The sequence below is a fragment of the Panthera tigris genome, chromosome C1, assembly GCF_018350195.1.
Source record: "Panthera tigris isolate Pti1 chromosome C1, P.tigris_Pti1_mat1.1, whole genome shotgun sequence".
NCBI lineage: Eukaryota > Metazoa > Chordata > Mammalia > Carnivora > Felidae > Panthera > Panthera tigris.
In genome coordinates, this window is record NC_056667.1 from 34797520 (window position 1) to 34814821 (window position 17302).

At 46.8% G+C, this 17302-nt stretch overlaps 1 protein-coding gene across 5 annotated transcripts in view; it reads left to right on the forward strand.

Annotated features, from left to right (window-relative positions):
• The window catches only part of RNF220 (ring finger protein 220), a 224392-nt gene that overhangs the window by 122485 nt on the left and 84605 nt on the right, over positions 1–17302 (forward strand). The window lies entirely within an intron of this gene.

Here is a 17302-nt window from a genome sequence, read left to right on the forward strand (position 1 = left end):
GGAGTGCCCAGCAGGAAGGCTGGAGACCCAGAGGCGATTACCTCTCTCAGACCATCTCAGTTGCCCAATGTAAATCGAAGCCAGGGTGGGGTGTGGGGAGGGGAAGAAGCAGAGCAGAGCAGAAGCAGATGGAGAATGCTTGATCTCTGCCAGGGCCTCGGAACTATTCAAGCCAAGGACTGGTCTCCACCTTTTTCTGAGGCAGCAGAGATGTGTTGGTTAATAGCTTGTTCTTAAGCCAGACAGATCTGGTGTCCCATGCTATTCCTTCTCTTCTTGGCCCTGTGATGTTCACATGTTATTTAACCTTTCTAAGCCTTGGTTTCCTTATAGGTAAAATGGGGATAATACTAGACCTTCCAAATAGGAAGATGCAAAGTTTAAGTGGGTTAATGCATGAAGTGTTGAGTGTAGAGTATGACATACAACAAATTCTTTATAGACGCTACCTAGCACTATTCTGGGGCTGGCCAATCTTTTTCTCCCTTTTGCCCTATAGTTTAAGATTGACCAGGGGGTGGGAGCTCTATGGAACTGTCTTCTAGAGAGGGCAGGAAGTGCATATCCAGTCCACATCCACAAAAGTTACATCTCCACTATCTTCAAAGGCCGGGTGTGGATTAGTCTAGAGCCTTGCCTGCAAGAATCACCCCTTTCCCTTCATCCTTCCAAAACTCACGTTTCTACTAGTGGGTTGCAAGGAGAATCCTTGCTGGCAGTGATTATGCTATGCTCCCTGCCCACTCCATGGGGGAAGCCTGGCCAACATTTCAAGGACATTTCAAGGGAAGAGAACATTCCTGACTTTCAGGAGGGTTTGCAGTTTGTTTTTCTAGAGGGCAAACATCCATTCTCTTTCTAGAACCAGAGAAAAACTGCAGGGAAATGGTAAGAGAAACTGAAGCGATTGATTCCTTTAATACTTACTGAACACTTACCAAGTGTCAAGCGCTGCTCTAGACACTGGGAATAGAGCCAGAAACAAAGTAGGCAAAAATCTCTGCCCTCGGGAAGTTTACCTCCCAAGTCTCTAAGAAAGGCACCTCGGTGTTGGGACACCTCAGAGTTGCTTCCACCCCTTACACGGGCTTTCCAGTGTGGCCTTGGCCTATTGTGGTCTTTGATGCTCTTCCTGTTGGATGCAGGCCCACAGGAAAGCCAGTCACAAAGGAGCCTGGGAGATGTGCAGGACGTGAGCAAAGAGCTGATGGAACATCTGGCACCTTTGGTTGCACAGAGGGCAGTTTCTGACAATTAGCAGAAGCTTTATCGAAGGGAGGTTTCAGAGGAGGGGGAGAACCGTGGAAAAGGAAACTAGAGCATATTGTGAACTTATTCCATGCCGGAACATCAGGCACTTTACGTACATTGTCCGATCTCACCTCATAGCTCCTCTGCAAGGCAGTTAATATTATTCTCCCCCTCCCCCACCCCAGGTAAGGACACTGAGAGTCAGAGGAGAATGTGACTTGTCCAAGACCCAAAGCTGGTACGCGACAAGAACTGGATTTGAATCCAGACCTGTGGTTCTTTCCTCTGCCCTGTAATGCCCCACATTGGTTTGCAGGGGAGAGCCTGTCAGAGGGTTCAAAGGCAACAACTGTGGAAGAGAAAGAGGTCGGGAGAGCCAGAGTTTCGAGTGTTAAAAGGGCAAAGGAGAGGAGAAGCCTAGGGGGACCCCAAGAGCAGAGGAGACCTCAGCCTCCCTAAAACATCAGCCCCTTCATCCTTTCAAAGTTACAGTCCCTATGCCCTGACCCTACTGCAAATCTTTCTGTACTAGGTGAGGAACAATCTGAACCTGAGCAAGAGAGAGGGACAAGCTCTCTAAAGATCACTGACAGACCATAGAACAAAAGGGGTAGGAATCTAACAGGAAGGAGATTTGAAAGCTGTAGGCCCTTCACGTGTTGCAAAAATAGGAAATACACCTTGGTGGCTCTTGCACATCGTCAGGTGGGCGATTTGTGGGAGGCTTGGGGGAACTCACTCCCAGCCTTGGTTGTTCTGACCATTCAGCCTCCTTACAGCCAGTACCAAAGGCTGAATCCCTTGTCCTCCTCCCCAAGCCCAGAGCCTTGGTTCAGGGACCCCTGGGCCCAGCCCAAGAGTCCCAAGGGTCAGGCTTTCTACCTGGAGAATCACTTCCGCTGCCAGGATCTGAGACCAGGAGCCACACAGGAGTGCTCATCTTCCAGGAAGCCCTTCCCCCAGCCCCCGCTACTCACTCCCCTATATAATATTCCACGTTAGAGCTCATAAATGCTGCTGCGGGTCCCCAGCCTGATTGAATTTGGAAGCCATTGTTTACAGACGTCTGGCTGTACAGGGGGATTTATTGAATTTTCCATGAAATGTTGCTCCCCTAATGCTGTAAAAGGCAAGCAGCCCACATCAGAGGAGCCCTGCGTTACAGGATCATGTTACCCCGAGATGGAGTGCCTGCTTCAGCTCTGGCTGTGAGCAGGCAAGAGAGGCCTTGGGGCTCACTCCTGACCCTGCCACACTGGCACCCCAATGCTGCAACTTCTGAGGCGACATCTGTCCCTTTTTTCCCCTCAGCCCTCTTCCAGTCAGTCTCAAAGGCCTGGAGTCTCTGTCTCAAACACAGTCCTTAGAGCCACCCTCCCTCTCCCACACCTGCTCCTGCCTACTTCAGACAGCTTACTGCTGCGGCCTGGCCTGCCCCCTTGCCATGCTTCCCCTCTCAGCCCTATTGTGCCCCCTAATGCAGATGATATGAAATAGGTGTTCAGTAAATGTTTGTTTCACAAAGGAAGAGGAGGAGTTGGGGCAGAAAGAAGGGAGGAATGCATCAAGGTGTTCATGAGTGTCACAGGTGGAAGAGGACCCTTCCTCCAGGGATCACTGGCACACTGGCCCTAGGGATCTATGAACACAAGAGGTCCCAGGACAGGGGAAGGGCAATGCAACAGCCCCATGAGACAACTAAAGTAGAGATGTGTCCTTGTGTGCATCACAAAAATGCAACTGGGCCAAGTCTTCCCCCATTTTATTTTATTTTATTTTATGAGAAAGAGAGAACACAGCGGGAAAGCAGAGGAGGGGCAGAGAGAGAGAATCCCATGAAGGCTCCATGCCCAATACAGAGGTGTTGTAGGGCTCCATCTCATGACTGTGAGATCATGACCTGAGCCAAAATCAAGAGTCAGACACTCAACTGAATGAGCCACCCAGGTGCCCCATGTCTTCTGCATTTAAAATATCTGTACCCTTCACTATCTCATGGCTCAAAGGGTTGTTTATAACTTAACCATCTTCACTTCTCAGCACTGGCTCATTTCTGCCATCATCCGTTTGTCTTTCTTCATTGGATCTGTTCTCTTAAAGGTCATGCATCTGAATCCCTAAGTCTATCTTAGTCCTTGCCTTTCTCAGCACCTCTTCAGCTAACCTGCTGGCCACCTTTTGGAAACTCTTCTCTCTAGTACCATACTCCTGATTCTTGCAGACAGCTCCTTCTCTGGCTTTTTGCCCTCCTCCCGCCCTAAATAAAAGTAGGTGTTTTCCAGTGTTCTGTCTTTGACCCTCTGCTCTCCATATACACTTGAATCTGATGATCTCATCCGCTCTGCAGCTGCAGCCATCATCTTTATTTAGAGGACTTCTGAATATAAAGCTCCAAATCTGACCTCTAGCTGCTCTGATCCCATTTTTCCAACTGCCTGGTGAATATCTTCAGTGCCATGTCCCATAGACATTGCAGAATTCAATCCATCATCTAGCCGCACCCCCATCATAATTCACCTTCAGTGGTCCTTATTTCTGTTGATGACATTATCATCCTTTCAATTACCCAGTCATGAAATCCTGGAGTGATCTTTGGTACAGAGGCTGTAGATCCATAAACCCACTGCATACTGAATATCCCCACTTGGACCAAAGCTCAGTCTCCACTCAGCATTATGACACCTCAACATGCACACACATACACACACAACTTGTTCTCTTTCCTTTATGTCTCTCTCAGCATGAACAGCACCACACACCTCCCAGGGAATGTAAGCCAGAAACCTAGGCATCCTCACTGTCTTCTCTCTTGGCCTTATATCTCCCATGTTCCATCAGTCACTAAATCCTATGGATTCCTTATCATCCCTTATGTATGCCCCCTCATCTCTAGCCCCTGCTACCAACTTAGCTCAGTATGGGGTCTTCAGTATGTCTCACTTATATTATCTAAAAATCCTCCCAACTCGGTTGTTCACCATTCAGTCTTTCTTTCCCCCACCAATCCTCTACCCTGCTGGTAGCACAATGCTGCTAGAATCCCACTCTAATACCTGCCTAAAGCCCTCCAAGTGCTCCTCATTGCTCCAGGATAATCTCCAAGCCCTCCAAGTCTCCAAGCATTCTCACACACCCTTTACCTGGCATGCTGTCGTCTACCCAAGCGCCTCCCCACCCCCCACCGCCGACTCCTTTATTCGGCCTCCATCAGTACACTCCTGATCATTCTTTAAGACCTAGCTCAGAGGTCCTCTCCTCTGTGAAGTCTTCCAACCCTTCCAGGCATAAATGAGCCCTTCTTCCCAATAGGCACTTGGTTCACTGCCACCATCAGAAAAGACACAATGTAGCTTTATCATGCTTAGTATATGTGTATGGCTGTCTTCTCTAGCTAGGCCATATCTTGTTAGTTTCTAGCCCCAGCAGCTAGCACAGCACCTTACAATCTAGGAGAATCTCTGTGAATCATTGCTAAAGACAGGTCAAATTTAAGTAAAAGAGGCACAGCATCTTTATCTATGGTGGGATTTTTTTTTCTCTCCAACTTTTCTGTAGTTCTCAAAAGGGGCAGATTCCAAAAGGGATAATCTCTCTCTTGCATCACATTGTTCCCAGGCTGATCCTGGTGTGTTCAGGAGGCATTCACCAGCCTCAAGTCTCTAAAGTCTAGGAACTACCTCCCTCTCCCCCAGCTTCAACCAGCCTGATCTGTCATCCCTCCCAGTTCTGCCTCCCCAATCTCACAACCCCCTTCCTCTTCCTTTCCCCGCCTCTTAGCTGGGGAACACCTGGCCTCTCCCATTCTGACTGAAGGACCTCAGAGAGAAAACAATGATCCTCCAGAGACATGTGTTCACCACGTTAAGAAAACACACCACACTACGGGGGCCAGCCTAAAGGAGGGGGTCTCTAGCCAGGGACAAGGAGAGTCCCCACACCAGTTTCTTAGCTCTCAGACAGACCCAACCTCAGTCTGACTCAGGGGGTGAGCAGTGGTTCTGGAGAGAAGTAGCAGGACATTGTTTTCTCAGATTTAATTGGTTTATTTATCCTATGCCTGGGCTCCATCTGTCCAACCTCCAAAAAGAGAAGCAGCAAGGGCTCCAAGCCACCGTAGGAGCCCTGTCCTCAGCCTATAGCTCTGCAGGGACTTGGAGCCAGCTGAGAAGTTTGGAGTTTGTCCTCTGCAGGGCAAAAGCCAGGGAGGCCTTCAGGCCCTAAGGGCCTATTGCCCAAAAAGAGAGCAAATTGATCAAGGAGAGAACATAGAGAGCCTAAGTGCACACCTGAACCTTCCTGACTGCTGACTGGTGTCCTCTGTGGTCCCCTTATCAAGGCCAGGAAGTCCACGGGGTTTTAGAAAGGTCGCCAAAGGCTGACCCAGAGAAAAAACCCAGAGGGCCCAGGTCTGACCTCTCCTACCTGCTGCTGTGTGAGGCAGGTGTGATGCGGAGGCAGGTGGAGGTATTTAGGATTAGATAGACATCCCCTGGGGGGAACCCACTCTGTGCCAGTCTCGGGGTGCATTAGCTGGGAAAGCCATTGAGTGCCAACAGCTGCCCTTGGTTTTGCAGCATTCTGGCAGCATTCATGTCCCCAAACTCATGGAAAACAAGGGTAAAACTCCTCCCTCGGTGCCTAGGGAGAATCTGAGGGCTTGTCATTAATGATGAGCTGATGGGAGGAAAAAGAAATGGGGAAATCAGGAGAGCCTGAGATCCTAAACAGATGCAGAAAAATCGCTTTTCCACCTTTAGGAGCAGGAACCTCTCCAGAAAGCAAAATTGTATCCGCGAGGATTTGCCCAAGATAGGTGCTCTGCCTTGTCCCAGCCCCAAGATTAGGCTGCAGGAGATGTACCAAAGTATATCATAAGCTTGTATTGTATGGATCGTAAGCATAACATAAGCCTGTGATCAGCTTCAGTGGCAACTTATCGGAGACATTCAGGAAATTCTTGACCCTCCCTGCAATGCTTCCCTGGTTGGGTTGGTCCCATTCATGTCATCCCCACCCTCCACCCCTGAATGTGTGCCTCCTCCCAGTGTTACATAGCACACTTAACCCATGGTTCCCAGAACCATGGGGACCCTGAGGCAGGCCTTGACCTCCCACTCAGGTTGTTCATGGAACTTTGGATATCCCATAGTACCTTTATGCCAGCAGAGCAGAAGCCAAAGTCATTGTTTTCCCCAGCGCTCACCAAAACTGGCCCCCTTTCTGGAAGTAACACCAAAATGTGCTACCATCTTCAATTCTTGACTTTATCACCCATGCATCATCAGATGGGAAGTCCTATCCTTTCTTTCCCCTATCCTTTTTCTTCCCACAACAGCCCCCAAGGGGGAAAAAAGGAAACGTGATTCCACCTTCCAGAGATAGCCACGATTAACCATTTGGTACTGCATTTCTTTTTTTCAATGAAGAATTGAAATAGCACAGACCTTAGAGTCAAGAATATCTGAATTTGAATCCTGGCCATATTACTTAAAATCTGTATGACTTTGAGCCTCTGGTTCTTCATCTGTAAAATGGGCTTTAATAGTACCTACCACATAAGATAGTAATGAGGATTAAAGGGAATATTATAAGGAAGGTAGGTAGTTTATACAATGCCTGATGTGTAGTAAGCTTCAAAAAATGTTAGCTACTGCACACCTGGTATTTCAGTTGGGTAAGCATCTGACTTTGGCTCAGGTCATGATCTCACGGTCCATGGGTTTGAGCCCCACGTTGGGCTCTGTGCTGACAGCTCAGAGCCTGGAGCCTGCTTCAGATTCTGTGTCTCCCTCTCTCTCTCTGTCCCTCTCCCATTCATGCTTTGTCTCTTTCTCTCTCACACACACAAAAATAAACATTAAAAAAAGTTAGCTACAGATTAACAGAAAAATTACAAAAATCATATAAATTGTTCCTATATACCCCTCATCCAGCTTCCCCAATGTTAACATCTTAGATCACCATCTTATATTTGTTGGAACTAAGAATTAGTTAATATTGGTACAATGTTATTATTAACTAAACTATTAAGCTATAGCTACAGACTATATTTGGATTTCCATAGTTTTTCCACCAATATCTTTTTTCTGTTCCAGGATTCAATCCAGGATACTAAATTTCATTTGTATCATGATTTTACCACTTATCACTCTATTGCAAGCATTTTCTAATTCTATTTAAATATGCTTCCAACCCCTTTTTTTCCAATGATGTTAAAACATTTATTTTCTTTATTTCCTTGCATTTTAATTTATTGAACCCTTCTCCCTTCGATGAATTCTTAGATGATTCTTTCTTTCTTTCTGTCTTTCTTTCTGTCTTTCTTTTTTTCTTTCTTTCTTTCTTTTGCTATTATTAATAACACACTGATGAACATCTTTGAGCATACATATTTTTGAATTTCTGATAATTACCTTAGGTTATATTCCTAGCAAAGAAATTATTGTGTCAGATGGTATGAACTTTTAAAAAGTTGTTGATACATAGTGATAGACAGCTTTCCAAAAATGTTATACCAATTCACAATCTCCTCAGCAGTGAATGACTATACCCATTTTCTTAAACCATCACCCACATTATCAATTTTTAAATCTTTACTAATTTGGTTAGCATTAGAAAACCCCCATACAGAAAAAAAAAAGCCACTTTCTACATTATTATAACAACCTCCCCATTGGTCCCCTTACCTCCGATTCACCTTACACATCACCACCAGTTTACACATCATAAGGCTACAATTTCACCATAGTCCTTCTCTGCTCAGAATCCTCATTCCTGCTCCCTACTCCATAATGCAGAGCTCCTCAGGCTGACATTCCACAAGCCAAGCCAAGCCATATATTTTGTTTCCTCCTGACATGCACCTCCATCTTACCTCCTTATGGGAGATGGATGGGAGCCCTGTGGGGCTCTGACCCAGAGTTGGAACTGGTTTGATGTATGCAAGCAGAAGCCAGTGCCCCTCCAGTGCTGGGAGATGCCATCAAAGAACAGGCAGCAGGCTATTGAAACAGGAAGTATGGAAGCTGCTTGGTGGTTCTGATAAACCTCATCCAAGACAATTTTGGGGTACTCAGAGAAAGGAGCTCAGTAGCAGACTTAGAACTTGTGAACATGGAAACTCCAGATCCCTGTAACTGGCTTCCTTTAGGCTATACTCGGACATGACATCTCAACATCTCTTCAAGAATGGAAATGAAACACACCTTCAACCTCCTGTCAGACCTGCTCCTCCCCTCTTTCTTATTTATGTCCCCTCTCCACAGACACTAAGTCAGAAATGGGAGCAGTCCCTGACTCTTCTGTCTTCCTCCCTCTCCCCACGCAATCACTAACCAGTCCATATTCTATGAAGTCTCACTGTCTCTGTTCCTGTCCCTGTCCCAGCCTCCAAGATGGCCCCCTGGTCCTATCTTGCCTCTTCCAACCACAGTACAACCAGCTACTTCAATACAAAACTGATTGTGTTCATTCTCTACTTAAAAACCACCAGTGGCTCCCCATTGCTCTCAGAACAAAGTCCAAACTCTTTAATACAGTCTAGAAGGCTATATATGATCTGGTCTACCACCTTTCCAGACTAATCTCTCACCACTCTGCCCCTGACCTACAACTCCAGTCATACTGACTTACTTTCAGCCTTCCAACGCATCAGGTTCCAACTCCTCACCTTTGCACATGCTGTTCCCTCCTTCCCCCCAACTCTTCACTCCTGTCAACTCCCAAGATTTCCTTCAGATCATAGCTTAGACTCACTTCCTCTGGAAAGCCTTCTGTGTCCCACCTCCGAAGATTAGGATAAGTGCCACATTTGTGTATTTCCACTTCACCCCATACACACCCCTCTAATAAGGTTATCTTATTATAATTGCCTAATTACTCCTTTGTTTCTCCAACAAAATCACATGCACAGTGAGACCAAGATTGTATTTTGTTTACTGTTTGTTGAATCCATGGTACGTAGCATGGTGTCTAGAACATGGTAAGTGCTCTACAACTATTTGCTAACTATAAGAATGAATGAATGCTTCAAACCACCCACCTTCCCAGTTCTGACATTTTCTGTGTCTCAGTTTAACTTCTATTTTTATTTATTTATTTTTTTTAAGAGAGTGAGCAGGGGAAAAGGGCAGAGAGAGAGAGAGAGAGAGAGAATCTTAAGCAGGCTCCATGCTCATCTCCATGCTCAGCTCACCATGGAGCTCAGCCCGAGGTGGGGTTTGATCCCATGACCCTTGGATCATGACCTGATCTGAAATCAAAAGTTGGATGCTCAACCAACTGAGCCACCCAGGTGCCCCAGCTTCTTTTTAGCCATTGTACTCTCTGCAAAGCTATAGGAATGAACATCTAAGTAAAGTTATATGAGAAGCTGCCCAGGCCAACAGCATGGAATAAAATTTGTTTGGTTTCTCTACAGTTTGCCCATCAGCCCAGAAAGGAGTGGCATTTACTAATACAATCCCAAAAAGTCCATGATAGACAAAGTAGGATGGAACTGAAAAGAACTTGCTAAAACAAATATGTCTAGCTAGTGTGATACATCTGAGTATGCCTGCAGTATTAGAATTCTAGGGGAAAACAGAGGTCCACAAATGGTGTAACTGAGGAACATCTGAGGAAGGGACTATTTGCAAAGAGAAGGTGAAGTGCAGCAGGGGAGCTGTTACCACTCCTTGGCCTGAGGGAGCATGTGCCAAATCCCAGACAGAGCTGTGGCTACAACTACGGCTATGCTTAGGAGCTGTGACCTTCAGTAGAGGAAGAAGGAGCCAGGATAATATTATCCCAACTGCCTCTCTCCTCCTGTTCACTAATGTCCTCTATGTGTCAAACCCAGTAAGAATCCTGAAGGCAAGGGAGCTTGTTTGAGGCAGTCCATTGTGGTCAGCTTCCTGGGCATAGGATAGGATGGAGAAGGGTGGTACGTAGAACTGGAAGGGCAAACAGATTCTGCCAGCCCCTGCTCCTAAAATGGAGGCAGGATGGAGATGAGGAAGGCTGGATCTCCTTGTCCACTCAGGCTTACCAGAACAAAGAGCAAGAGTCTCTGAAGAGGCAAAGCCTAGAATGTAGGGAGCTGACAGCCTGGTGGGCACTGAGAAGAGACTTAGGCCAAAAAGTGAGAACCTCTTATCACTGCATAGGGAGTGTCCTTCTCCCTCGCCCTACTCCTCTCCTGATTCACTCCCTGAGTACAGTATCGGGCCCCAAGCTAAGCAGAGTAGGAATCCTGACATGTGTCTCAAGATTACACTCCCTGGTCTATCCATGCTCAACAAAGCTGTCTGTCCTGTAGAGCCAAAAACCATCCTAATAGCTTCTTCAGTGTGCAGAAGGAAGCGCTTCGATGTTAGATTTAAGAATAGGAAACAGGCTGGGATAGGAGTGGGGCATTGATCAGGGGCCCAGAATCAAATGACAGGAGAATGGAATGGCAAAAAGATCTATCTTTTGCCCAGAAATCATCTGAGGCAAACCTGTGGGGCCAGGCCACCCAATGCTCCATAACGGAGCAGGTCCTTGCATGCAGCCAGGTGGAGAACTAGTCTAGGTCCTGGCTGGAATTTCACAGCAAGCAGGTAGAAGGCAATGGCCTTCCCGGCTTACCCTCCCCACTCACCTCTTCACTCTGTTTGATCTCTTCCTCTTTATTCCCACTGTTTCCCTATTCCATTGTTCTAGCTGAGACCTCTCATCCTTTCTCCTGGATTTTTGCCATAGCTCCTTCGCAGTCTCCCTGCCAATAATTCTGATTCTTTAATTTCTCCACACTGTTTCAAGAGTGATATTTCTTTTTTTTTTTTTAACATTTATTCATTTTTTGAGAGACAGCAGCATCAGCAGGGGAGGGGCAAAGAGAGAGGGAGACACAGCATCTGAAGCAGGCTCCAGGCTCTGAGCTATCAGCACAGAACCCAACGCAGCCCAAAGCGGGGCTGGAACTCACAAACTATGAGATCATGGCCTGAGCCACCCAGGCGCCTGAGAGTGATATTTCTATACTGCAAATCCAATCATGCCTCACCTCTTCCTTAACTCCTTCAATGGCTCCTTTTTGCCTACAGGATCAAGTCCAGACTCGTTAGTACAGCATTTAAAGCCCTTTATGAGCTGACCCCACCCATCTCCCCAGTCTCAGCCCTTATGGCGCCTCCATGCATACCCTAAATTCCAGCCATATTGAAGTACTTCCTTTGCAAATACCAATTTATTTTTACCTCCTTGACTACACATACCCTTCCCTCTCCCATGAATGCGCTCTATCCCTTCATCCACCTGTTGAACTCCTACTCATGTTCCAAGATGCAGCTCAAGTGACATATCTTTCCTTTAAAGCCTTCCTTAATGTTGCTGACCATTCCCCCCTTTGTACCTACCCAGAACTTAATTTTCTAACCACACCATTTTCTAATGATCTGTCCATATGTTTTTCTTCCCTACCAGACTTTTAGCTTCTTTTTTTTTTTTTAATTTTTTTTTCTTAACGTTTATTTTTGAGACAGAGAGAGAGAGAGCATGAACAGGGGAGGGTCAGAGAAAGAGGAAGACACAGAATCTGAAACAGGATCCAGGCTCTGAGCTGTCAGCACAGAGCCCGACGCGGTTGTCGAACCCACGGACCGCGAGATCATGACCTGAGCCGAAGTCGGACGCTTAACCGACTGAGCCACCCAGGCGCCCCCAGACTTTTAGCTTCTTAAAGACAGGTACTGTATTTCCTTGGATCTAGTACAGTGCCTGGCACATACAACATGCTCCATAAATTGCTAGTTAATAACAACCTGAGTGAACAAATGACTCCCTTCTGTGTCCTAAGATTTGGCCACTGTCCTCTGGTAAACCTACCTTCTTTTTATTGCAACCCGCCCCCCCCCCCCCCACACACACACACACTGGTGGACCTATTTAGGATATCTCCTTTCCTCTCTTATCTCTTCCTGGCTGCTCCTAATGTTCATTTTTAATCAAAGTTCCCCTCTGTACAAATGTTACTGGACAGGGAGGGAGTACCCAGGGAGCTCACAATGCAACTGGGCTCAATGTTCTTGCTCGCTAAGAACCCCAGGAGGCCAGAAATGGCAAAGACAATCTCTGTGCTAATGGGGAACCATGGGACCTCATTCTGCATCTCTCTGGGGGCTGAGCTGAAGGAACTTCTTTCTGCTTAGCTCTGAAATCTACCGGTTATTTTGAGTCTTAAATTTAAGAACTACCCTAATCTCTGTCTGCTCCTTTCCATCTCAGGGCCTGATTGTCATAGGATCTGGAAGATCTTGCCTTGGGAATTCTGACTCTGCTTTTTTACTCCCTATAGGGCAGCGCAGACTTTCCTTTGCTATTGGACTGACACTATTCTGTTCTAAGTATCTCTCTCACTCCCTATTTCCCTCCTCCCCACCCCTTCTTACTATGCTTATTATCAGTACTTAAACATATTCTTTTATTTTTTCACCTCCAAATCTTGGAACTTGTCATTTCCTTGTTCTGGGATACCTTTATTTCCTTATCACCTTCTCCATAAAATCTTTTTTGATCCCTTTTCTAAACCTTACAGAATTTCTCCCTTCTGTGAGTGCCCATGGTCTCATGCATTTTTCTTACAGCACTCACTGTGTTCTCCCTGTGTTGACACTGTTCTTTCTAATCCTCTTATAAAAGTGTAAGCTTCTAGATAGAAACTGTTCAGGTTTACATCCTGCACAATGCTTTGTCATAGTAGGTACTCCATGAATATTTATTGTATTGAATTGAAATACCTTGAAAACCAGGATCATTCATATTCATTGGTTCATTCACTGAACAAACCCTGATTAAAGAGGCATATATGACTGTCTTTCATAAATTTGTCCAAATACTTTTTGATTCATTTATGTTTTCTGCTAGACCCACCACTTGGGCTAATGAATTTAAGTTTACTGGCCACTGTGTTAAATACCAATCACCTTTGTTCAACTCAAATGTGCTCAAGCTTCCAAAGCAAACCCACTTGCCTAGGGTTTCAGGATTTCATGAGTAAGTCTTTAATCACCTTCTCTACACTGTTTGTGATTTCCTGTACATCCCCCAGCAGCCTTCAGCTTTGCAGACTTGAGAGTAAGTCATTTAACCTTTCCTAGTAAGGAAGTTTCGCACCTCCTGGATCTTCTCTAGGACAGGACAGATTGACACAGCAGAGCCCTGCAGATAGGACTGCTCCAGCTGGACACCTCGAGAAGTATGTTCTCCTTCTTCTTTAATATCTTATTCACGGCTCTCTTAGTCTTTTAGCCAACAGCCTCGGGGAACTGTCTAAATGAAGAAGGATTTCCAGGTCCTTTGCCAGAACCGTGGCTGACCATGCAGAGTTGAACACTGGAGAGGGAATTTTGATGTGTTTATCACAAAAGGCGCTGCCTCGCACTTGCTCACATTTAATTGAGTCTGTGCCCTTTTGCCCTGAAGTCTTCCTGCCAACTAGATCCAGAAGGATCCTGGAACACAGCATCCCATGGCCCATCCCCCACCATATATGCACATATACTCCATGGGTCATGCCTTTCTTTGGCTGGATGCCTGGTGCTCTTTTCCGGGAGAGTCCTTGCACCATGTGAAATATCTATCTCTTCCCATTCTGTCTAATCAGACACAAAACCTGTAAGACTTTGTCTAAGCTTTCAAGGACCTCATGGTAGACTAAGGGGGGAAAATAGATGCATATGATAATACTATTAGTAGTATCATCTACTGCTTATTGAGCATGTCCTACATGCCAGGTACTTTATACATTCTTTACAATGAGGATCAAGTTTAACCTTTACAAGAGTCCTGCAAGGTGGGTGCTTTAACCCCATTTTACAGATGAAGACACGACGGCATAGAAAGGTTAACTAACTTCCCCAAAATCACACAACTAGTAAATTCACAGCTAGAATTCATATATAGGTGTGTCTTACTCCAAAGTCTGTGTCCTTTGCCACTACATTATGTGGTCTCAACACATAACAATTACACAACATGTAACTGGTGGAAGTGAGCAGTTATTGGGCTATTCCGGTCTCTCCTGAGTTACCTGTCACCTGTCTCAACCAGTCTTTTTCAGACCTTAGCTTAAACCTCATTTCCTAAGGGAAGCTTTCCCCAGTCCCCATTGTTTATTACCATAACACCTGTCATTGTCCCTCACGGACCTTATTTAGGAAATTATTTGTTGAATGTTTTTGTTTCCTGCTGGAAAGCAAGTCCATGAGGGCAGGGCCTATAATTTTGTTCCCCATCTGTCCTTAGCACCTAGCATAGTCCTAGCATATAGTAGATGTTCATTAAACATACCTTTCTCAGAATGTCTCCCTCACAGAGCTTCACTGGTTTGCAACCCCACCTCATCCCCAGTTTGGAGCAGGATACCCCAGGTTGGCTGTGCTGTGCCATATCCACTTGCCTCTAGAACTTCCTTCAAAGGTGGTGGCTCTGACACCCCCGGCCTCTGGCCTTAGCCTTCCTGTCTCTTGGCTACCATGAGTTTATTTGCATTTTCATGCTTTTCTGTGGAAGCAGGGCATCCCCTCAGCCCCAGCAGGGAAGGGTGCTGACAGGAGCAGCCAATAGCCAGGATACCAGGTTTCCCTTTGCTAAGCTTTTTCCTAGGAGTGATTTAAGGCCCTGAACAGATAAGTGAAGAGCAAAGCCGCAATGAAGTCAGCACTCTGCTTATTAAGTGGAAAAAGCTGTGCTCGGCTTATTGAAATGTTCATTAGACAGATATATAGAGATGAAAAGGAGGAAGGGGGGGCAGGCAGCACCACAGGATCAGACCAAGCTCATGTAGGTGAGGCAGGGGGCACCTCAGGGGAGACCTCCGTCTAGCCCAGAAGGAAAAGGAGTTGGGGCTGGAGCAGGTGGGTGGTGCCTGGGAGGCAGAGGGGCCACAGCTCTGACTCATGGAAAGCAGAGCAAAGTTGGGGAGAGCTGTGCCCACTGAAACTGCTCTCAATCCAGGGTGGTAGATGGAGGGACTTGGCCCTAGGGTGTCAAGGCATCTTGGCCCACTTTTGAGGATGCTTGCTTCTCTGCATCAAATGCCATTCCCTTTGCCCTGGGCAGATAATTTCCAAAGACCCCTGACCCTGTTCACTTGCCTGCTTTGGAGGCAAGAGGGTGACCTGTGCTTTGTGAGGGAGAATGGGCCTATACAGAGAAGTGTGGTGAAGTGGCCCCATACTGCCTCCTCTGAGGGCGCCTCCTCTCTGGCAGAGCCCCCCCTTCCCCACCTACTGCTCCATCAGCCCTGAGCTCCCTCCAGGAAGGGCTGTTCCTGGGGTGGGAGCTGAGGCTTGCTGGGCCCCCTCAGACCAGGCCGAGTCATAGCTCATTTAGGACCCTCCATACTCCCTGGTTTCTGTCCTCTTTAGTGCCCACCCAGATAGCACCAGCAGAGCTCAGGGTTCCGGAGTGGGGCGGCCTTTAAAAAGGCTGTAGCCACTTGCTAACTGTATCACCTCCTGAGACATGGTGAGAACCTGTGGTGAGCAAGAACTTGTCCGATGGTTCTATGTCCCCAGCACTAACACAGAGCCCAGGGCCAGAGAAGGGCATCTTCCATATAAGGTTGAGTTGAGGGCCAATTGAGTCAGTGAAAATTCTGCACCCCTCTCTCACCTCTCAGATACCGGAAGAGGGAAGAACCATGATGTGACTAGAGGAGCAGGTGCAGTTTCTAAACAGGAAAAATAGCTTCAAGATTTTCCAGCATCTTCAGATTCTTTTCTTGCCTTCATCAGTTTGGGTCCCGGAGAACAGAGGTGGTGGTAACCAAATAGATAAGAAAAAGGAAGGACACTGGCAGGATATGTGTGGGAACAGAACAATGAAAACAGTATCTTTAGAGTCTGAGTGTTTTCACACACATTATCTCATTTAATCCTCATTGACTTATTCAATTAATAATTGAACTCCTATTCAACTCCTGTACCTAGCAAGTCAGCAAGCTGTGTTCAAACCTCCTCTGAAGCCATCTGATCCATCCCTGCCCCTCCTTCCCAGTGCCACTGCCCTGGTCAGACACACCATCTCTCGCTCAGCCCAGGGATCCGGCGTCACTGCCTTGCCCCTACACTTGTGCCACTGCCCCTACCCTTATGTAGCGAGTGGCTCTGCAGAATGCAAACTTCATAACACTTCTCCATTCATTCTTTCAGTCAGCAAACCATGATACCAAGCCAGACTCCTGGGGATGGAGAAATGAATCAGACATGAATCCTGCCCTAGAGAAGTTTATACTCTATGAAGCACTTGTACAAAGAATCACGATTATCAAACAGTGTGATTGATGAATGCATTGAGAGGTCAGGGAAGCCTTCCTGAAGAGGTCTGAGCTGTGTCCTTAAAAAAGAGCATATGTTTACCAAGCATTTGGGGAGAAGGAATTTCTTGGCAGATAGTACATGGATTTGGGGGGGGAGACTCTAATTGTTCAGCCTTGGTGGGAAATAGTGGAAAATTGTGTTAAAGATCAAGGAAGGGTGCAAGCCTTGAAGGAATGTCCATGCTCTATCAAGGAATTAGACCCATTCTGGAGGCAACTAGAGGTCACTGAAGAGGGAGGATCACCCCAGGAGCAGTGGGAGAGGTTGTCTAGAGGGGCCGACCAAAGGCAGGGCCTTTGGGAGGCCATCTAGATGGACCAAGTAAGAGATGATGCATCTGACCAGAGCAGTGGCACTGGGAGGAGGAGCAGGGATGGGTCTGTAGCTTCAGAGGAGGTTTGAACTCAGCATAGTGACCTACTAGATATGGGAATGAATGAGGGAGTTTCCGTTTCACAAGGTGGGAGAACGCTGGGGTAGTGCCCCATCCAGGTGGACCCAGAGCAGGGTGAGGAGTCCAGGATGCTGCAGGGAGCTGGGGCCACCTCAGCCCACCGGGCCATCTCTGCCTCTGATGCTGAGGCAGCTGACACCTGCTCCCAGGCCCTGATGACTCCATTTCCCAGCTCCAACCCCCCCTCTGCCTCGCTGACTTTGGAGGTGATTAGTAATAAAACTTTAACAAGCATCCATAGGTGCGTCTCCCT